Source organism: Dendrobates tinctorius, unplaced genomic scaffold (genome assembly GCF_039654945.1).
Source record: "Dendrobates tinctorius isolate UK_male_01 unplaced genomic scaffold, ASM3965494v1 ptg000176l, whole genome shotgun sequence".
NCBI classification, from domain to species: domain Eukaryota; kingdom Metazoa; phylum Chordata; class Amphibia; order Anura; family Dendrobatidae; genus Dendrobates; species Dendrobates tinctorius.
Window position 1 is genome coordinate 928,107 of NW_027361843.1, and position 22,576 is coordinate 950,682.

The 22,576-nt window shown below is 38.8% G+C and overlaps 1 protein-coding gene and 1 long non-coding RNA gene across 2 annotated transcripts in view; both read right to left on the minus strand.

The window, feature by feature from the left end:
- Positions 1-22,576, minus strand: part of MAGI2 (membrane associated guanylate kinase, WW and PDZ domain containing 2) — a 1,360,388-nt gene that overhangs the window by 255,008 nt on the left and 1,082,804 nt on the right. The gene's annotated exons all lie outside the window — the stretch shown is intronic.
- Positions 7,611-8,871, minus strand: LOC141054189 (uncharacterized). The gene is made up of 2 exons (XR_012221372.1): positions 8,622-8,871; positions 7,611-8,342 (listed from the first exon to the last, which is right to left on the minus strand). It is a non-coding gene; the product is annotated as an uncharacterized lncRNA (long non-coding RNA).

A 22,576-nucleotide genomic window follows, 5' to 3' on the forward strand; every position in this document is an offset into this window, starting at 1 on the left:
AAAAAATAACTAAAAGGCATAAAGATGACACATTTCCTTATATATATATATATATATATATATATATATATATATATAGTCATTTTTACATTTTAAAAATGACAAGAAGGAAAATAGGCTGATGCAAAAGTTTGGTCACCCTTGAAGATTTGGGTGCTCACATAACTATGACCAAGCTTTCAGACCTTAATTAGCCTGTTAGGGTTATGGCTTGTTCACCATTATGGTTAGGAAAGGAATGTTGATGCAAATTTCCCAGCTTTATAAAAAAACAGCCTCCACCATCCATTAAGGATGGGTGTGGATCAATCATGCTTTGGGGTTGTGTTGCAGCCAATGGCACGGGAACATTTCATGGATAGCAGAAATAATAGATTTAATGAAATTTCAACAAATTCTTTATGCAAACGTAACACCATCTGTAAAAAATCTGAAGTTGAAAAGAGGATGTCTTCTACAAATGGATAATGATTATTGATGAGCGAACGTGCTCAGATAAGGTCTTATCCGAGCACAATAGTGTGCTAACCGAGTGCCTTCGGCGTGCTCAAAAAATTATGTTCGAGTACCAGCGCCAGCATGTCTCATGGCTGCTCGACATCAGCAACACATGCAGAGATTGCCTGTTTATTAGGCAATACCTGAATGTACTGCAACTGTCTAACAGCAGCAAAAGATGCAGCCTCAGGGACTCGAACATGTTTTTCACGCAAGGCAAAGACACTCGGTTAGAACACGAGCATGTTCGGATAAGACCTTATCTGAGCATGTTCACTCATCACTAATAATGATCCTAAACATACATCAAAATCCACAACAGAAGGGCAAGCTGAAGGTTTTATAATGACCCTCACAGTCCCCTGAACTGAACATCATTGAAAATATTTGGCTAGACTTCAAAATAGCAGTTCATGCAAGGCGACCCAGAAATCTCACAGAACTGGAAGAATTTTCCAAGGAAGAATGGATGAAAATCCCTCAAACAAGAAATGAAAGACTCTTGGCTGCTACAAAAAGCATTTACAAGCTGGGATAGTTTCAAAAAGGGGTGCTACTAGGTGCTAACCATGCAGAGTGCTCAAACTTTTGCATAGACCCATTTTCCTTTTTGGAAATGTTTAAATCGTAAAATTTAATATATATAATTTTTCACCTGAAATACAAAGAAATTGTGTCCTCTTTAACTTTAGGCCTTTTAGAGATCATTTCATCTTCAACTTGCTTAACTGTTCACAATAACAACAATTTTACAATTTTAACCAGAGATGTCCATATTTTTACATACCACTATAGTTACAGTATACCACATAAAATAGTTCATAATTAAAATGTCCCATTTGTCTAGTATACATCTGCATCATTTTTTTAATTTTTTTTTTGGTTAGGAAGTTTGCTAGCAATTTCTCATTTTTCCAACAAATCTTACAAAACATTCTAAAAACTTCACACCTCAAAATGCTCAAAATCACATTCAAGAAGTTTAATAACCCTTCAGATTCTACACAATAAATAAAGCAAATGTAGAAGGAAAAAAATGAACATTTTCCTTTTTTTCACAAGCACGTTATTTTAGCCCACAATTTTTTTCAAAAGGGTAATATGAGAAAATGGAGCTCAAAATGTGTTGTGCAATTTCTCCCTAGTATGCCGATACCCCAAATGTGGGGAAAAACTACTGTTTGGTCGCACGGCAGGGCTTGGAAGGAGCACAGTTTGACTTTTTGAATGCAAAATTGGCTGGAATCACCAACGGGTGCTATATAGCATTTGAAGAGCCCCTGATGTGCCTTAACAGTAGAAACCACCCACAAGTGACATTTTTGAAACTAGACCCCTCAAGGAAGTTATCTAGATCTGTTGTGAGCACCTTGATGACATTGTAGTGCAGCTCGTGCTTCTGGAGACATGAAGCCCATAAATTAAGTGGGCTCTTCTCGCTTTAGTACGACTAAACTGCTAACTGCGGTTTAAGTACACTATGGGGCTCAGGAGGAGTGGGGCATTTGGATTTGAGGGAGCATTTTTCCAGAGCATTTGTGCTACCAGTAATGTGGAAGCTCCATATATTTCTGTTAACAGATGATGAACTTGAGTGGGGACTTTTTCTTTTGTGGGTTGAGTAGAAGCTTACATTGCTTGCATTTTGGGGAACAGAACATTTTGGATTATATTTATCCTGAGCTCTATGTAGTTACATTAGGGTTTCCATCTAAGACTATGTGCACACATTGTGCAAATGCATGCAGAAATTTCTGCACCATTTCTGCATCTCTTGGCAGCAAAAACACAGCTCCAAGAACACGCGCTTTTGATGCGCTTTTGTCCTGCATTTTTTGACTGATCTGAGTGAGGTCAATGATGAAAAATGCTGGCAAAACGCACAGAGAATTTGCATGCCGCATTCTATTTTCTGCACCAAATCTGCAAGTCAAAAATACTCAACGTGTGCATGACACTTCAGGTTTCTCAGTCACTTTGCTGACATCTGTATTGCTTCAGGTTTTGCTAGCAAATTTGCATGGCAAAAACGAACCAAATCTGCAACATGTGCACAAGCCCTAAATCTACAAAATACGTGATTCCGGATGACACCCCTGAGGGATCCATTCACTAATGAGGCAGCAGAGTTACTCTGAACTCCTGGCTTCTGTTTGACAATATCTGGCTTTTCAAAACCGTGTTCAGTCACTCTTTTATGCATGTCTATACAGACAGACACCGCTGGATCACAGGCCACAGTGCCTCCATCTGCCTCAATATAGAGGTCATCTCCGCTTACAGGTTTTGTCTGGATCACTTATTTCAGAGATTCACGTGGTAACATTGATGTAAGCGCTCTGCGCAGGATACATGTGAGCCAAGCCTTTCTGCTATCAACAAACAAATCAACAGCAGGTCATGAATAGATTTTTAGATTTTTTTTATTTTTTACGCTGTTCCTTGTGCAGTATAAGTGATTAGACAACTTTATTCTTTGGGTTGGTGCGATTACAGCAATACCAGATTTATATCTTATTCCACCTTTTTCCAACGGTCTGATGAGAAACAATAGTTTTGTGCCCTCCTTCTTTTTACAGTGTTCACTGAAGGGGTTAACTAGTGAGAAAGTTTTGCATGTCTATCAAGATACAGTGATACCAAATGTGTACACTTTTTTATTTATTTCTATTTTTTCATCATGCATTGCAATGCACTAGAATTGCAATTAATGAGATCTATGTTATTACACAGGCAGTATTCCTGTTACACTCTGCCTATGACTTGGTGTTACAGGCCCACGTATCTGGCACATCAGGAGGTTATTGTTTGACCTCCGGCTGCCATGACAATCATTGCTGTGAGTTTGTCATGAGGGTGCCGATGGGGTCAAGAGAGGGAGCCTCCCTACCTCTCACAACTTTTCAAATGTTGCTATCACTCTCGATGGTGGCATCTGCATGGTTAATCAGCCAGGGTTCCAGGGTAAGTGCTGGCAATGTCCCTGGCTCTTACTGCAGGAGTTCAGATGTTAGCTGTGCTGTTTTGTGAGAGTGTGATTTTGTGAGAGTTGCTGACAGTGAACTGAGTGAGGTCCATACACCTCTTCCTGCGCCGCTCAGCTGTCAGTGACAGCTGTCAGCATAGAACGGTCACTGTGTGTTTACACACAGTGACAGTTCTAATCCATGATGGACATAGCATGTCATGATGCAGAAACTGACACCCGCTCATGACTTGCTATGTCTGTCATTGGTGGTAAAGGGCGCTTAAGGCTAGGGTCAGAGAGTCATAGATTCTCCCATCCCAGAGAGAATCGTAGCAACTGTGTTGAGAAGATGGAGAACAAAATTTCTCCATCTTATCCACTGTGTCAGTGCGCAAAAATTATTAATTCACATATTTGAAGTCAAGCTGTCACTGCAGTGTCTAGAGACTAGAAACTCTATAGTGAAAAAAAACCCAAAAATTCAAAAAATCATGTAATGAAAAGATGAATATGCATGTCTTACCACCCTGTCCAGGATTCCTTAGTATATAGATTGTATATTCTTAACACTGGCCATCAATGTATAATTAGTAACAGTTCAACAACTTAGCTTCCCATAGATGAGAACAGAGGGGTAATTGCACATAGAGAAAACAAGCCCTAACAGATCTCCATTGACAGAAAAATAAAAACAAAACATACTTCATAAAAAGGTGCCACGAACCCAAATTTTTCTTTTAAACCTTTTACAACATTAACTAATAAAAATAAAGTCTTGTATCTACGTAATTATATTTAACTGGATAGTCATGTTGCCAGGTCATTTTCATCATACAATGAACCCTGTAAATAAAATGAACTCAAATGTACATGCTTGTGATGCAGCATTTACCATCATCAGTAAAAATCCTGATATTAAAGGAATCAGTTTCCTACTCCACACTGATGAGGGGCAATACCCAGAAACAGCTGTCTGTGGATGGATACCATGTTTTGGCATAGGTGGTTTCCTTCATTGGAGACTGCCCTTCCCATGGTTGTTCCTTCCCGGTGAAAGACCTGGCTAGTCATTGCTTGCGTTGAGAAACATGTGATGGTGTCTCCGCGGCTTCTGTTTTGCATGTTTTGCATATTTCCCATAAGGGATGGGGCAGTGCTCTAGAATCACTGCATTGAGAAACACGTGATGGTGTCTCCGCAGTGTTGGATGTTGACCTCCATGAGTTCATTCATCCTCATTTTCACAGTCTTTTACTAGGCATTGCTCCTACCAGCCAGTTTCCTACTCCACACTGATGAGGGGGCAATACCCCGAAACAGCTGTCTGTGGATGGATACCATGTTTTGGCATAGGTGGTTTCCTTCATTGGAGACTGCCCTTCCCATGGTTGTTCCTTCCCGGGCAAAGACCTGGCTGGTCATTGCTTGCGTTGAGAAACATGTGATGGTGTCTCCGCGGCTTCTGTTTTGCATGTTTTGCATATTTCCCATAAGGGATGGGGGCAGTGCTCTAGAATCACTGCGTTGAGAAACACGTGATGGTGTCTCCGCAGTGTTGGATGTTGACCTCCATGAGTTCATTCATCCTCATTTTCACAGTCTTTTACTAGGCATTGCTCCTACCAGCCAGTTTCCTACTCCACACTGATGAGGGGCAATACCCCGAAACAGCTGTCTGTGGATGGATACCATGTTTTGGCATAGGTGGTTTCCTTCATTGGAGACTGCCCTTCCCATGGTTGTTCCTTCCCGGGGAAAGACTTGGCTGTTCATTGCTTGCGTTGAGAAACATGTGATGGTGTCTCCGCGGCTTCTGTTTTGCATGTTTTGCATATTTCCCATAAGGGATGGGGGCAGTGCTCTAGAATCACTGCGTTGAGAAACACGTGATGGTGTCTCCGCAGTGTTGGATGTTGATCTCCATGAGTTCATTCATCCTCATTTTCACAGTCTTTTACTAGGCATTGCTCCTACCAGCCAGTTTCCTACTCCACACTGATGAGGGGCAATACCCCGAAACAGCTGTCTGTGGATGGATACCATGTTTTGGCATAGGTGGTTTCCTTCATTGGAGACTGCCCTTCCCATGGTTGTTCCTTCCCGGGGAAAGACCTGGCTGGTCATTGCTTGCGTTGAGAAACATGTGATGGTGTCTCCGCGGCTTCTGTTTTGCATGTTTTGCATATTTCCCATAAGAGATGGGGGCAGTGCTCTAGAATCACTGCGTTGAGAAACACGTGATGGTGTCTCCGCGGCTTCTGTTTTGCATGTTTTGCATATTTCCCATAAGAGATGGGGGCAGTGCTCTAGAATCACTGCATTGAGAAACACGTGATGGTGTCTCCGCAGTGTTGGATGTTGATCTCCATGAGTTCATTCATCCTCATTTTCACATTTAAAGGAATCACTATAGACGAAATATAAATTGCTCTGCTTTTGCGGACGATACGATAAATCACCTAACCACACATATCCATCACCTTCTATCATGGCAGAACTAGATCTTTTTGGTACTTGGATGAATATTAAGACTAACAAATCTAAATCTGAAGGCCTCAATGTTTCCCTATATAACGCTACACAGACAATCCAATCCAATTTCTCTTTCTCCTGGCCAACTCAGGGCATAAAACATCTGGGAATTCACATACACAGAGATCTCATCCGCTTATTTGACCTCAATTTCAAAACTTTATTGGTAAAAATTCATACAGACCTAAATTCATGAACTGTGAGGGACTCATGGTTTGGCAGAAAAGATATATTAAGAATAAACATTTTGTCTAGATTTTTACATATCTTACAGACCAGAGCTATAAAAAATACCCCTAAACTTCTGGCAAAGTATATGCAGTAGTTTCTGCAAATTCATATGGGCAAGGGGGCATTTACGTATTCATGGTGATATTTTAGTCATACCACCAAAAAAAGGTGACCTTGGTCTCCCAGACTGTAAAAAATATTATATTGCAGCAGTCCATGCCAGAATACTGGATTTTTTCCATCAACAGCATAGTAAATTTTCAGGGAAGGCCTATTCCTCCAAGAGTCAATTATGATTACAGACAACTACAACATCTTCTATCTAAAACTAAAGAAAAATATACAGCTCCATAGGGATCTCACAGTCTTTCAAAGATTATGTCTTTCGTCATCCCCCCCGCCCTTTCCATCGCTCTGCTTTATAACCTCTTCATTGCCCAGGTGTCTGGTGACAGACCATTATATTGATCTGCATGGGGAAATAAAAGGGAAAAGTCTTTTGATGATTCTCAATGAGGAAAATGTTTCCTTCTAGCCCATAAGGCTTCAATTGCAACCAAAGTTCAGGAGACTTCCTTTAAGATTATTTCTAGATTGTACTGTGCATCGGCAGTACCACATAGATGGTACTCTGCAGTATCGGACAAATGTTGGGAGGTGTGGAGCTGGAGAAATTACGATGATACACATATATGATGGGTTGTCCTAAAATAAAAAAAAATTGAACCCAGGCGATCCTTCTAATCCAGAAGATGATTGGCCTACGTGTTCCCAAATCCCCCGAGGCCCTCTTGCTTCTTTTATTTCCAACAAAGTTCTCAAGGTATAGAAGATTTCTGGTAGGCTACTTTCTACAGGCAACCAAAAATGTTATCCCTTGCCACTGGAAAAGCAACTCTACACCCACCTTGGAGGAGTGGTTCTCTGAGATTTCTTTTCTTAATAGGATGGATCACCTAATTGTGCTATCACCTACAGACTTGATAAATATTTTGCGATACGGAGGGATTGGATTAAATTCCAAGAATTTAATGCATACTGTCTCACCCCAAAATGACTTTACATGCCATCGTATCCAGGATGTGGCCGTGTTTTGCCCACTTTTGCACCCCTCTGGTTCGCTCTCACCAGCATGGAACAACAGTCACTTCATTAGATTATTGATGTAATACTCGCATTTTCCCCAACCATATTGTATCGTATTCTTTATGTGATTTCACCTTCAATAATATATTTTTTGCACTCTGATTATCATTTTACCTTTTGTGTTGGAAATGTGAAAATCTTTGGTGCTGCATATTGATCCTAAAAATGTATCCTTCCATTTGCAAACACCAACAAGGGGAGAAATGACCACAGACATGTTACTCACAATACTGCAGTTGTAATGTGAGCTAGAACTACACTTGGGTTTTGTGACAAATGTCAGCAACTGCTCCCCCTAGTGTTTAAAAGGTGAAAATAACAAAACATTTAAATACTCTGTATGAGTAGCCAATGTCTATACTGTTTAGTTAGCGTCTGAAAAGGCTAGGGATTTATGTTTATTATTTTGTTGTTTTGGTGCTGTGCAACCTATGGAAAGCAGTGTAAATGGTACCTAAGGCCTAATGATTTCTAGAGAGGGAAAATCCTAATATATATACAGTACATATATCAACATTTTTCCATTATTGAGATTTTTTTTTTACTATACATTCCCTTTGAATGTGAATGACTATTTGACATTGATGATGCATTGGACATTTTTATCACACCAAATAGGTAAGACTTCACTGGTTTGTGATACCATTGTGCTTAGCGCCACATTCTATACACTTAAAATTGGACAGTAGCTTTTGGCTGCTGAAATGCCCATGATATTCTGAATTTAAAACCTTTTGTTAAATCCCATCATTCACACCCAACAGGTTCTCAAAACCTGGGTGCACTTACATAAATTACACTTACTGAAAGTACTACTTTTCCTATGTCACAAATCAGCTCATCCTTATAGGGAACCTGTCACCTGTTTTGGCCGATATAAGATACGGCCAGTGTCTTTTAGGGCTTATCTACAGCATTCTATAATGCTGTAGATGGTCCAGTCCGATGGGTGTTGCAGGTCCGGGTCCTGCGCCTCCCATCTTCTTGCGATACCGCCCTACTGTTGCTTCATCGCTCCCCAGCATTGCTCTCCTGCGCAGGCATACTTATCTGCCCTATTGAGGGCAGAGTAAAGTACTGCAGTGTGCAGGCGCTGGGCCTCTCTGACCTTTCCCAGCGCCTGCGCACTGCAGTACTTTGGTCTGCCCTCAACAGGGCAGATAAGTACGTCTGCGTAGGAGCGCGATGCCAGGGAGCGATGAAGCAACAGGAGGGCGGTATCGCAAGAAGATGGGAGGCGCCGGACCTGCGCCACCCATCAGACCAGATGAGTATAATTAAACTTATTTTTCTTATCTTTCAGGTCAGACCGGGGGCTTATCTACAGCATTATAGAATGCTGTGTAGATAAGCCCTGAAAGGCAGTGGCTTATATCGGCCAAAATTGCAGACAGGTTTGCTTTAAGCTAGTGATATGACCCAGGATGCTGGCAATGAACAGTAATTATTGAGCTCTGGTCTTCATAACCAGACATACTGAAATTTATTACACAAAAAAGATAAATGCACCATTCAGTTTTAGGAATAAAATTAAATTTCCAGCCTCAAGTACTAAAAGAGAATGGATTAATCTGAGTTAAGTAATAATATCGGAGGCAAACTGCATTTACATTTGTTAAGTTCCATCAACAAAAAATTGTACAGAATGATAAAGTCGCTAAGTTGTGGAAAGAAAGACAGCCCAGATATTTCTTCTTAAAGAGGAACTTGCACCAATTTAGCACGTTTAACTGGCCACATCATAGACTAGCGGCTACAGAGCGGAATAAAACAGTTGTTCTTATATCTGATCTACATTGTGGAGATATTAGCTTGCAAAATTTAAATTCTAATCTATGTTAAACCCAACTAGTTTAGACCAATCTTTTTCTGTGTGAGACATATAATGACACACAGCTCCGGTCTCCTCACTAATCTATGTACCGCTTGTGAAGTACAACAGAGTGATCTGTCATTACAAACACCTTTAAAAGCTTTCATCTCACAGCAGTCTGTGTTGGGAATGAGGAGTACAGCAGAATTTTCTGTCACTACAAACATCATTTGCAGTTTCCATCTTGGAGCACTGTCAGCTTTGTATTACCCACTGAATGCCCTGAGATGAGAACTGCTATCGGTGTTTGTACTGACACATAGCTCTGTTGAACTCTACACTGGTGGTGCAGAGATCAGTGAAGTTGAAGATCAATGTGTCATATATTTTAAAACACAGAAATAATTTAAGTTTTAAGTTTTTCTGGCAGGCGGTTCTGTTTTTTTCCCGTTTTGATTGGTCATTGTCATGCAGGCTAAAATGTACAACCCCTAGAAATGAATCACTGCTAATGCCCCTTTTGGCTTAGAGGAAGATAGAATCTAAATGTTACAAGCAAATATCTCCTCAATGGAAAAGAGAAACAACAACAGAAAAAGTTTTATATAGCGCTACAGCCACGATTCCATGATGTGGCCAATTTAAACATGTTAAAACTAATAAAATATCCTTTTTAAAAGGTCTTTTATTTTTTTAACAACTTTACCTCAACTTACTTGTCCAAGCTGGGTCTTGAACACTCAAAAATTTACTCTCTAGAGTTCTATTTGTCAGAAAAAAGCACTGAGCTCCTGCATGAGAGCATACACAAATCGGCACATGGGCTCGGTAGAAAGTCTATAATTTCTGCTGAGCCCATACTCCACATTGTGTGCATAATCATGCAAGAGCTGAGAGCATAGAGTGGATTTTTGAGAAATCTGTTGTTTAAGTAAGTTAGTGTAAAGATTAGAGATTATTGAATCTGCCAAAATTTTCCAAATCTATAGAGAAAGTCGATTTGCGGTGAAATTAATTGATGGAAACTGATTGTTTCTCAAGACCTCAAAACAAAGAGTTGAAAAAAAAGGATATTCACCTCACCACTCAACTATCTCGCTGTCAAGTCCTCCATGTCTCTTTTTCCTTGTCTTTCATGGGCACACTCTTCGGCCCTCATTTTAGACTGCACCTTCTTGCTTGAATAAGGTTTCTGAAGTCACTGAGTGCTGTGCTGCTATAATGTGTCTCATAACAGCTTTGCATGTGTAGTGTGATCAGAGGCCTAATAGAGCCATGACCTTGATTGAAGAAGTCGAAGAGGATGCCCTCTGACAGAGTAAGGGAAGAAGAAGAGGACCGGATGGCGGGCTTTGGGGGCAGTGGGTCAGGTGAGGGATGAGGTATTTATTTTGTTAATGGTTTGCCTGGCCTATGATTCAGAAAAATGGTGACCACAGCTACTTGCCGTTTTGCTTAATTTAATTGCAAAAAATATCTGTATTCTGGAGAACACAATTTTTTTTAAGACTCGGGGAGAATTCAAATTACATTTGAATAAATTTGCTTATATCTACTAAAAATGTATACTCTAAGTGCTGCTATGGGATCATTATAGACCAAAATGAAGCATTAAAAAGAATAAAAGATCATGCAATGTCATGTTATACTTGTTGTAAATTATACGACTGTAAGGGACAGGGCTCATGCTCACAACAATAACTATATACACTGTACACATGGCTCTGCTACATTACTGGAGGCTTTGAAAAGAATACTTGTACAAGTTATTGTGTGATTTAAAGGGGACCTGTCACAAGATCAAAAAATGAAATAAAATACCTTGAAAAAATCCTGGAGTTTGTACACTCTTTTCTGTTTTGCATTATATTTACCGTTTTTGCTTTTGGAAAGGAATATGGAAAATCTCTGCTTGAGTTTCTTTAGAGTCTTCTTCGGATGCATGCGCTTTCACCTCTCCCTGTCAGTGTCAATCATAGCTCGAGCAGTGTCGTGCGAGAGGGGTGAAAGCATAATCCTCCAAAAAAGACTAAAGAAATGCCCAGTTGGACTGAAATCATAGATTCCACATACTGCACTCCAAAAGCATCAAATGTGAAATGCTGCAATGGACTGACACAGTGTATAACAGAAAAAGCAGCAGAATCAGGAGAGACGAGGGATTTTTAAAATATGTTTATTTAATTTTTTTTTAACAAGTGATAGGTCCTCTTTAAATTGGAAATCCAAAAGGATTGACACTCTACTAAAGGTAGTGGTGCATGTGGAAGATAGATAATGAAAAATCAAGGAGAGTCCTGACACAGATTTTTTTTCCTTGATTCTTTTATTTTTCAAAATTGGATGCATTTCATCCCATCCAAAGCTTTCATCAGCAGTAAAGAAAACAAACATGCAGTATACATATATAAAAAAACTCAATTTTAAATAGAGACTTTATTAGCTCAAACTGAGAGTATAATTTTTTATGGTGTATATTATGATGAATTAGACAGACATTGATTGCTACAGCTCATCCTGCTCTATCGCCACCCTCTTTAGAGGATCTAACCAAAACTGGTGTACAAAAGTCAAAAGTTGCAACGTTTTGCACAACCTCGAAGTGTGTAAAAAAGATTGTGAAATGTTAAGGAGTTTTATGCCAGAAAGCTAGCAAAAGGTACTTGATGAATTGAGGCCTTATAGAATGGTCATGCTGAACAAGAAAAAAGCACTACCGGAATAATGCACACCACAAAAAATATTTATAGAAAAATATATAAATCACAGCAATTTTATTGGCACACAAATACAATAAAAACACACTTAAAAACCATGGGCAAAGATAATAATAGGGAAATAACCTGACTCACCAGTCTAATAGCTGGTGGTCCATAGAAAACCTGATAAGGATCTCAAGCAATGGAGACACGTCCCAAAAAGAGCCCCAATGTCAGCATATTACCAAGAGAGAGTCAGGAACCCAATGCTCCCTAGGATCAGGAATCTGAGTGGACAACAGATGGTGATTCAGATTATTTCCCTATTATTATCTTTGTTCTTCTCTTGGGAACATTTCTCCTTTTGGGGATGCTTATTCTTATTAAGCATTTTAGGTCCTATTGGATATATGATATTCTTATGGATATTGCTTTATCCTCATGAGCCGCTAGGAGAGGGGTTATTTTGGGTCATTTATTGTCTACTCTTATGTATGGGAGTCATTATTGAATCATTCATTCTTTGTGGACACAGTTTCATGGTTTTTAAGTGTGTTTTTATTGTATTTGTGTGCCAATAAAATTTCTGTGAGTTATATATTTTTCTATAAATATTTTTTGTGGTGTGCATTATTCCGGTAGTGCTTTTTTCTTGTTCAGCATCTCTCTCTCTGTTTACTACCGTGGCTGCACCCCTATATCATATGTTTGTCCTTATATTGCGGTGCGCTAAATTTTTTTCTCTGCTTATGGAATGGTCACTCTGAATTTGTGTTCTTGTGGTCAAAAACTACAAGTTTTCTAGTGGAATCTGATTGTCAAAGCTCTTCTTCCTTGGAGCCTTTTAAAGGAGTTTTCCATTTCTCAGGGTTTTTTTAATCAGCATTTTGATTTGACAGTGCAGTTTGACTGGAGCATTTTCCACCAGAAGCCACTTCAAAAGAAAAAACACACTTTCTTATCTCCAACCAGGTGTTTTTAAAAGTCTAAAGCAATTAACAGATGCACAAAAACCTGAACAAATTAACAGTATACCATTTTTCATAGAAATGGATAGCAAAAATTTGAGAGTCCTTTTTTGTGTGCTATTTTTAGGAGTGGAGTAGCTCAAAACACACCAGAAAGAGAGCCAGTGTGAGAATACCAATAGGGACCTATTTATTAAGACTGGCATTTTCGCAGAGATGACCGGTCCAGATAGAGTACTGTTGACGTGAAGTCAGTGCTGCAAACAATAAGACATTGGGAGCAGCAGCAGAGACTCTGCAAGACCCAGGAATAGTGAATAAAGTACAGGTTTTTTTTCTTTTATAACAAACTGCGCCTGAATCCAGAAAACCCCTTTAGGTTTTTTTTCTAAAATAGAATATGTTGCAACCATACAAGGTAGGTCAGTCAGCACCCATGTAGACACATAAGTCTGAATAAGAAGCTGTATTTACAAAGTCACTTTTTTATTTTAGGTGCGTTTATGCTTTTTTGAAATAATGATTTTGTCTTCATATTTTTTGTTGTTTGCATTAGAATTCATGTACAGCATATACATGCTCAGCAGGCAGCAATGATCCTTCTATTTCTCTCTACTGCCTGCATCTAAAGCAGATGCTAAAAAGCAAAATTCCCTAAAAGGTTTACAAATTAAGTGACCTTCACACAGAATAGGCAGAAGTTAAATGACAAAAGCATAAAAAGTAGAGATTAATCGATTTCTACTGGATTTAAAGGGTACCTTTAATTTTCAATATTTCATTTGTCATTTATACATTGAATTATACCATGCATATAAACTAAAGATAAAGGGTCAAATTCATAATGTGTGTTTATAGGTTGTTGCTTTTTTAAGTCACTTTTCTTTCTTTTTGTTTTGTGGTATTCATTGATTTTTTTGGGATGACCAAATTATTTAAAATCGAGCCGGTGGATCATAAATTTTGCACAAAGTCAAAAATTATCTATTTTTGTCTTTAACCTCATTTTGCTTCTTTTTTTGTTGGAGCAAAAAGTTGGCTTCCATTAAAATGTTGCATGCAAACCAAAATTTCTGACATACAAAAAAAGCCTTTTCAAAAAGTCACAATTGATGGATCAGCCATAAACATTTGAAAAACAAAAACCACACCCACAAAAACCACCCACATTGTAGTACCTAACACATATTACACATATCCACCTTGATTAATATGGCTCTCTATGAACACTGCATAGTTTATAAGTGAGAATAGTCTTTTTAAGAAACGCAACAAAAATGTGTCATGGGACCTGCAGACAAGTGACAATTGTAAAGTATAAAAGGAAAATAATATTTTAGTGGTTTACAACAAATGTGCCTAGGTTTCCTTAACCCCATTCCTTTCACCATACAATGCACTGGAAAATAGGAAAAAAAATATAAATGCAGTAAACTGGCAAAAAAATTAATTTTGTATTTTCGGTTTCGTTTTTACAGCATTCATTATGATGTAAAAATGGCAACATGATTCTTCAGGTCAGTACGATTAAGAGGATACCAAATTTGTATAATCTTTTCTTTTAGTAGTGAATGAAAAAATAAATTTGTAACAAAAATATGGTTTGTGTTGCATGTTTCTGAGACCTTTTCCCATTGATGGAACTGTATGAGGGTTTGTTTTTTTGTATGGCGAGCTAATACTTTATTGGTACCATTTTGGGTACCATATGCTGCTATGATCAATATTTATTGCCTTTTTTTGCAGAGAGGAAAATAATATTTTGATAGACTGGACTTTTATAGCATTACAAGAGGTTTATTTTTTGATGTCTACTTTTAAAGGGGGAAAAGGGATGAATTATTTTTTTTAGTATCTTTAGATGTATTTTTGTTTACTTTCTATTAGTTCTCCTAGGGAACTTGAACGTGTCAATATCGGATCACTTGTTCCATATACTACAATATCGCTATTGTAGAATACAGCTGAAATTCTGGTCTCCTGTGAAGCCCAGCTAGTGGCTAGCCTTCACAGAAATACCCACATAGCAGCCATGGGGGTTTTCAGAGGGCCCCCAGATTCCTTGACAACCCACTGTCACCTTGTGACTGCCTTGTGGTGAGTGCACCCTTGGGACTGTGTGCTATAAATGTCACTAGATGATGATCACTCTTTGAAGTTAAAGACTATGCAAAATCCAGTTTAGGCAATTCTGTTTGCAGCAAACCATAGCACCTGGTAAAAGATTTGAACCAAGTCCGTTTATGTGGGCTGCCTAGACTACATAAAATAGAAGTAAACTATCAGATGTGAGAAATATTGGACATGTACATGATTTTATCCTTTTTTATTTCAAAGCTAAGATATTCCACTTACTGACCGCAAATACATTTTGCCTAATTATTTGCCAGGTAATGATTTCTTCTGTACCTCACATCTGTTAATATTTATTCTTATTTATTTTGCCCTTATATACAGCACTGTTATATTCCACAGTACTTTACAGACAAAATGGTTGAGTAGTTTTGGATATTTATAGGATACAAGATAAAATCAGATGCAATTACGGATGCTGAAGCTGAAATGATGACTAGTGCCGGACAGCACAATTCTTTCATCTACACCGCCTGATCTGTGTTTAACACTATGGTGTTAACTACTGAACAATCTACACTTCCTAGGAAGATCTGAGCTTACCACACAGCAAGAAGCTTGATTTTCATGGAAATAAGAAATATATACTGTAAGCCATTATTTATACAAGGGGACCGCAGTGAATTGTTAATAGGAACTCCACGGGGTCACACTGTGTTGACTGGAAGTTATTACAAATCTCTAAAGATTTAGGGCTCTAAAACACCTTATAGTCTTTCAGCTTAATAGACCATTAGCAAACCGGACCCTTAGTAGCAATTTAATGCTTCACCCAGATGTATCCACAAGGCGGTTTGTGTTTTAATTCATTGGGATTGCTCGGTGCCACTACTGTTCGACAATTACAATATGCCAGCACCATTTCACAAGCTTAGCTAAAAAAACTGTAGTCACTTTTATATCACATTGGTTTTACGGGATACTATAAGTCTTCTTATGTCTCATTTTTAAAGTCACCAAAGCATGGATCATTCCATGGTATTTGCAGCGACTATAATATTTCAAACCAACCACACAGACTAGAAAATAATCAGGGTCATATTAAACCACTTGTGAGTGCAGTACACTGTGTTATCTAATATATAAAGCTCAATGTGGGTGTGTATGTATGTATGAATATCCGGGATTGGCATCCGCACCATCGCAGCTACAGCCACAGAATTTTGCACAGTCACACGTCTGGACCCCGAGAGCATCATAGGCTATGTTGTGAGGCAAAATTTTAACCCTGCGTGTTCCAATTCACCAAACAATTTTGCCCCTATCTACATAATGGGGTAAAAGTGAAAGGAAAAGTGTTGGAGGCAAATTGACAGCTGCCAAATGTGAACAAGGGGGACTTAAAGAATGAGAGCGATGGCGCCAAACAGTATATACCGTACAGTTGCTAAGGTGGGACCCTAACATGGGATACTCACCACACACGGGGATATGAACACACACAAAATGCGCCACACACTACCACATGCTTCAACACATATACCACCCTCAGCACACATTTCACCACACATACACCAACCTCACCACATAAAAGTCGAAACACAAAAGTTGCCACTAAAAACTCACCACACTGTCCCAGAGCTGTTTAAAAGATGAAAAATGAGCTGTGATTGGTTGCTATCAGCAACAGTTTTCTTTGCAGACAGTTGTGGTAACTGAGGCCTATTATTCTTATCATTTCTATGGTGTTGTCGTCCTTCTGTAAAGCTGGAAATAACATAATTTATTACCTTGCCAACACAGACCATCCTCTGACACAGACTGCAGGGGGAGCCCAGTATCACACAGGATAGGATTAGATACACGGCTCAGCAGTCAGTATCACACAGGATAGGATTAGATACACAGCTCAGCAGTCAGTATCACACAGGATAGGATTAGATACACAGCTCAGCAGTCAGTATCACACAGGAGGATTAGACACATGGCTCAGCAGGCAGTATCACACAGGATAGGATTAGATACACAGATCAGCAGTCAGTATCACACAGGATAGGATTAGATACGCAGCTCAGCACACAGTATCACACAGGATAGGATTAGATACACGGCTCAGAAGACAGTATCACACAGAATAGGATTAGAAACACGGCTCAGCAGTCAGTATCACACAGGATATGATTAGATGCACGGTTTTTATGTGCAATATAATCATTATAATTTGTTATAATTAACCACAGTTGGTTACTCTGCCCAGGCAACGCCGGGCTCTTCAGCTAGTGTCTGAATAAAATCCCAAAAACAATACACACAATAGTCTAAGCCAACACTTAGAGCTCAAACTTACTTTCCTTTTAGGAATATATATTAAGAGCACATCCATGTTAAAGTTATAAAAAATAATAATAGTTACCTTATATTGTAACTTCACTTTCAGATGACTTTTCAGAATGAGTTGTGTAAGTGAGGAATACCAATATTTCTTGCTGCCAAAAGGACTTTAATCCTCCATATTTAGTAGTAGCTATATTATCTCACAACAAAAATCTCTTATGGCTATCTGCTTCTATTTCCCTGTAGCTTTACCTTCTGCTCTTCCCCATAAAAATGTATAGAGAGAAGTTATTTGAGCCCTCACTGTAGACAGATTTGTAGACAGATTTGAGATGTTTGAGAGTGAATCATCATTGCAGGTTACTGATAAGTAAGGTAAGAGGCATTTTTCTTTAATAAGATTTATTCCAGTTTCTTATTTTCTCATTTATTTTCATAAATCAATAGCATGTAGGCATGTAGCAATGTAGGCATTTAAGGACTTATTTTAAGAAAAAAAAAATTGCGTAAAGAAAAAGAATCTGAATTTTCCAATATACTTTCTGTATCAATTCCTGATGTTCTCCAAAATCTCTTTTTGATGTTATTCAATAGGAATTTTCATTATTTACCTCTGGGATGGACAGACCGTTTCATAGTAATTACTGTTACAAATCAGCTCTGTCTTCGAAAGAATCAAACATTATGTATCCATTACATCGCTTTGCATAGATTTTTTTGCCTTGGAAGTAAATCAAAGGTTTTTTTGAATGACTGGAGGTCGATGTTTTAAAAGTTGAAGAACTGATACAATTGCACTGTAACTGGGAGCCATCCACAGTCTCTGCATTCATTTTTAGGAAGAAACAGTTTGTGACCAATTCTGTAGCTGGAGGCAATCTATGGCATCAGTGACAAGATCCAGCTACATGCACTCTCTCTAAATATAATGTAAGGCAATCAAATGCACATAGGACAGAAACAAAATGTTGTAAACTAGCCGAATTTTTAATAGCTAGGACAACAAGTTTTGTCACACTATAGCTCAAGTGCAGAGTTTGTTTTTTTTAATAAAACATAATTAAGTTTTCTGGTAAATAAAAAATAGATAGTTTAGAAGGAAGGTAATATAAAGATAAGAAAAATCTGAAAGAAAAGAGTAGAACTAAGAGAAAGTGATTTTCTTGCCCCTCCTAGCATTGTCCTTTTCCCCCATGTTTTAATGTTGGGAATTACTGATGTAAATATCAGAACTTATGCTTGTAAGGCCTCATTCAGTTGTAAGTTTTTCTCATACGAGTTTTACCCCTGGTTTTCTTGGATAGAACTCATTCCTGTTAGAGTCTATGCAGCTTTTCACATGTACAGTATGTGTATTTTTGCAGCCCGAGTGGTCCACATAAAATCACGGAGATATGTTTGATATTCATGCAAGTCTTGGATCAAAATCAACAAAAAAATTGGACAGCACTCAGATGCCATCTGCGTGCTGTCTGTTTTTCACAAAACATTTCATAGGAGAAGTGACTAGTTCATTTTTTCATCCATGAAAAACTGATGAAACGCTAACCAAATTAAGACCATCCTTTATAAAAAAAGACTCTAGGGATGTCTTGCAATCCAAAATGTATTTTGTAGTTGTGGATGTGGAGTCATTTATACACTGCTCAAAAAATAAAGGGAATACTTAAACAACACAATGTAACTCCAAGTCAATTATAATTCTGTGGAATCAACCTGTTCAGTTATGAAGCAACATTGATTGTGAATGAATTTCTCCTGCTGTTGTGCAAATGGAACAGACAACAGGTAGAAATGATAGGCAATTAAAAGGAGTGGTTCAGCAGGGGGTGACCACAGGCCATTTCTCTGTGCTCATCCTTTTTGGCTGTTGCTTTGGTCACTTTTGCACTTTGTCATTCGTCTCACCCCTAGAGGTGTTGCACAGGAGCATGAAGCGGTGTCTACATCCCACAGAAGTTACTCAGGTAGTACAGCTCATCCAGGATGGCACATCAATAAGAGCTGTGGCAAGAAGGGAGGCTGTGTCTCTCAGCACAGTGTCCAGAGAACGGAGCAGACACCAGGTCACAGACCAGTACACCAGGAGAAGTGGAGGGGGCCATAGGAGGGCAACAACCTAGAAGCAGGAGAAGCAGTGTCAGAGCTCTGTAAAATGACCTCCAGCAGGCCACTAACATCCATGTGTCTGCTGAAACTGACAAAAACAGACTCCATGAGGGTGGTATGAGGGCCTGATGTCCACAAATGAGTGTTGTGCTTGCAGCCCAACATGATGCAGGGTGATTGACATTTCCTAGAGAACCCCAAGATTGTCAGATTTGGTATTGGTGCCCTGTGTTCTTCATAGATGAGAGCAGGTTAACACTGAGCACATGTGACAGACGTGACAGAGTCTGGAGACTAAGTGGAGATGTTCTGCTGCGTGCAACATCCTTCAGCATGACCGGTTTGCCAATGGGTCAGTAATGGTGTTGGGAGGCATTTCTTTGGAGGGTCATACAGCCCTAAATGTGCAAGCCAGAGTTACCCCGACTGCCATTAGATACTGGGGTGAGATCCTCAGACCCATTGTGAGATGATATGCAGGTGCACTGGGTCCTACATGCCTTCTGATGCATGATAATGCTAGGCCTCATATGGCTGAAGTGTGTCAGCAGTTCCTGCATGGTGAAGGCATTGATGCTAAGGACTGGCCTGCTTGTCCCCAGACCTGAATCCAGTTGAGCACATCTGGGGCATCATGTCTCGTTCGATCCACCAAAACTACGCTGCACCACAGACTGTCCTCGAGTTGTGTGATACTTTAATCTAGGTCTGGGATGAGATTCTTCAGGGGAACATCTGCTGCCTAATCAGGAGCATGCCCAGGTGTTGTAGGGAGGTCATACAGGCATGTGGAGGCAAAACACACTATTAAGCATCATTTCTTTGTCTTGAGGGATTTCCACTGAAGTTGGATCAGCCTGTAATTTGATTTTCCCCTTTGGTTTTGAGTATCATTCCAAATCCAGACTTTCATGGGTTATTCATTTTGATTTACATCGATAATTTTTATGTTTTATTGTTCTCAATGCATTTCACAATGCAATGAATACCGTACATATTTGTAACTGCAATATTTAGTTCAGTGATATCTGGGATGTGGTATTTTAGTGTTCCCTTTGTTTTTTTAAGCAGTGTATATATCTGTACTGATCATAGCCATGAATGACTGCTGTATGCTTCCTTTAACAAATGAAAGGAGACTGATTTTCCTGACTCACTTCTTGCCTATTTCAAATTTGTCCTTGAAAATAAATTAATTGTGAGTTAACACAGTTTTTTTTTCTTCAAAAGGCGAGGTGTGGCAATGGGGGAACTTGCTCTCCTTTGTATGAAAACCTGTTTTTAGGACTGTGGCAATGGGATCATATGTTCTCCTATCACATGGATCCAGATGGATAATCAGTGATTAGTTGAACGCAGTTCATCAATGACATCTTTTTCGTGTGGCAAGTTACACAAGTAGCCTTCAGGGCAATCATTTGGGGCCTAGCAATCTGTCATCAGTGTCATGAATTTGAAGAACAGAGTTCTGATCTGTGATCAAGATTTCCACAGAGAGGTTATAGGCCACAATTTCTCCATGATCAAGCAAACATTTTGGATTGCAATGCACTTCTCACAACCAAACCACGTAAATAATAATCTTTATTTTTATAATAATAATAATAATCTTTCCCACGTAAAGCCATGGTTAGTCAGTTGAGAATGATACTCAATTACCACAGCAGAGAGAATAAAATGACAAATTTTCAAACAATTTTGGCCCATTTTAAAACAAGACTCTGATCCAACTAAACCATTAGTAGATGGAGCACAAAATTTGGCTAGAAGTTATAAAACCCTTAATAGATATTTTGACATAGTCGCTACATTCCACCAAGATCTACATTTATTTGTTTCCAAGGATCTTTAATGGGGTTTTTCTTCCTGTGGCAGTTGCATTGCATGCAAATATATGATCAAAACCTAGCCTTGTGATAATTCATCTCACAATTAACAATATAAAATCATACAAAACCACAGCAATGGTTTATCGTCTTACACATCCCAGTAGTCTTATATATGTCTCATCTTTTGAGAATTGCATGTTTGGAACTTTGAACATGTCAGGGATATAAAATTAGCAAGGACCTTTACCCTTTGATGATCTGTCCACTGAAGAAACTTCTAAACTTAAAACTTTGCATTCACATGATCATGATTTTCCTCCTTTTGGCAAAGTGGAACTACAGGTCAGTAATGTCATTGCTCTTCACACTCTCTGGGTCACACTGAGCTTTATGTGACTTGGAAGTGGCTTTTACAACATAAACCTATGGAGCGTCAGAACGAGATCCCATAGGCTTACAGTGTAAAAGAGACTTCTAAAAAGCATACAGTGAGCTGGATAGTCTGGAGAGCAGTGACATCACATAGAATAGAGCTGGAATGGCCCTGAATACCAGAGAATGCACCGGTAGGTGGAATATATTAACACACACACACCTACATTACATAATGAAAGATCTTCTTTAATCATCATTTTTATACATGTGTAATCATATCCAATACACTTCATTAAAATTATTTTTACTTTTTTAGCATTTGTATTTTTTATTCACATGGTTCAATACCATCTTATCTATATTGCTGTTCCTTATTCATATTTATTCATTATCATCCCTCTTTCTCTTCTTTTTGCTTGCCCTTTGTGCCCTTATGTACAACCTCAATATTCAGTGTTGTACGCATGACGTCATCCTGACATGCCTCCAGGCGCACTGTGATGACGTAGTCATAGCGCACGTGAGCGGCTGGTGCACAATGAGCTGCTTATGCACCTAATAATACACACCTGATTAACTTTCTATTTGATTGGATTTGGCACGCGTTTCTAGCAGTTAAAGCTCGTACTTATCTTCCCGTTCTATCACTGCCCAAAGAAGCGATACACCAATAGGGAATTTAGATTGTGAGCCCCATTGGGACAGTGATGCTGATGTATGCAAAGCACTGCGGAATATGATGGCGATATACAAGTAAAGCATAATAAATAATAATAAGTAAATAATAAGCGTGTTTGAAACGCCTGTTGGAGTAAGAGGCGACAGGAGTACAGCAAAATGTATTCGGGTCAGTAATCTTATTTTATCTCACGTATAAACATTTACTTTTTTATCCATGGTTATATTATTCCACCATGTTATTCTGGGCTAATCACCTTTGTTTTGTACTCTCGCCATGATTTATGCTATAACTTACTACTGTACATATTCTGCTCCATGTT